A 980-nucleotide genomic window follows, 5' to 3' on the forward strand; every position below is an offset into this window, starting at 1 on the left:
TATCGGGATAAATCCCTGGAAGTGCCAGGAATATTGGGATAAATCCCTGGATTTTCCAGGAATATCAGGATAAATCCCTGGATCTTCCAGGAAAATCGGGATAAATCCCCGGATTTTCCAGGAATATCGGAATAAATCCCTGGATTTGTCAGGAATATCGGGATAAATCCCTGGATTTGTCAGGAATATCGGGATAAATCCCTGGATTTGTCAGGAATATCAGGATAAATCCCTGGATTTGCCAGGAGAGGCTTTGGCTTTTTGGGATAAAGCCGGACACCGCCATTCCCGAGGATTCCACACGGGGCATTCCCAGAGCTGGGATCACCCCTGGGAATTTTGGGTTGGGAATTTTGGGATAAAGGATCCAGCAGAATCCCGTTCCAACTCCCGGCATTCCAATTCCCGGCATTCCAATTCCTACCGGAGCGGCTCCAGGACACCGGAGCCGATCCCGAATTCCCAAATTCCGGCTGAATTCCCCCAGGAACAGCGACCCTTGGGATACCGGGATTCCCGCCCCCCTCCCACCCCGGTTTGGATCCCGCTGGAATTTGGCGGGAAGGGGCGGAATCCCGGGAATTTCGCTTTCACTCACCCCCTTTCCTTCTCCTCATGGAGGCTTGGAATGGGAAACAAAACACAAAATCAACGGCACGGAACAATTCCCGCTCCCATTCCCAAAATTCCGGCCGGGGCATCCCGGAATTCCAGACTTTATCCACCGGGATCGGCCCCCCCCGGCCCGCTGGGATTTGGGATTGATCCCAGCTCCAGGCCGGGATCATCCCTCGATCTCCTGGTGGATCCAGGCTGGATCCTGCTGGGATCGGCTGGAATTCCATCCCGAGGAATTCCATCCCGAGGAATTCCATCCCGAGGAATTCCGTCCCGCCCAATCCCAGGGCAATTCCCTGCATCCAAATCCCTGGATTTCGGCACAGGAGGGATCCCGGAGCATCCGAAGGGGTGGGAATGGC

This window comes from Parus major, unplaced genomic scaffold, assembly GCF_001522545.3.
Source record: "Parus major isolate Abel unplaced genomic scaffold, Parus_major1.1 Scaffold397, whole genome shotgun sequence".
NCBI classification, from domain to species: domain Eukaryota; kingdom Metazoa; phylum Chordata; class Aves; order Passeriformes; family Paridae; genus Parus; species Parus major.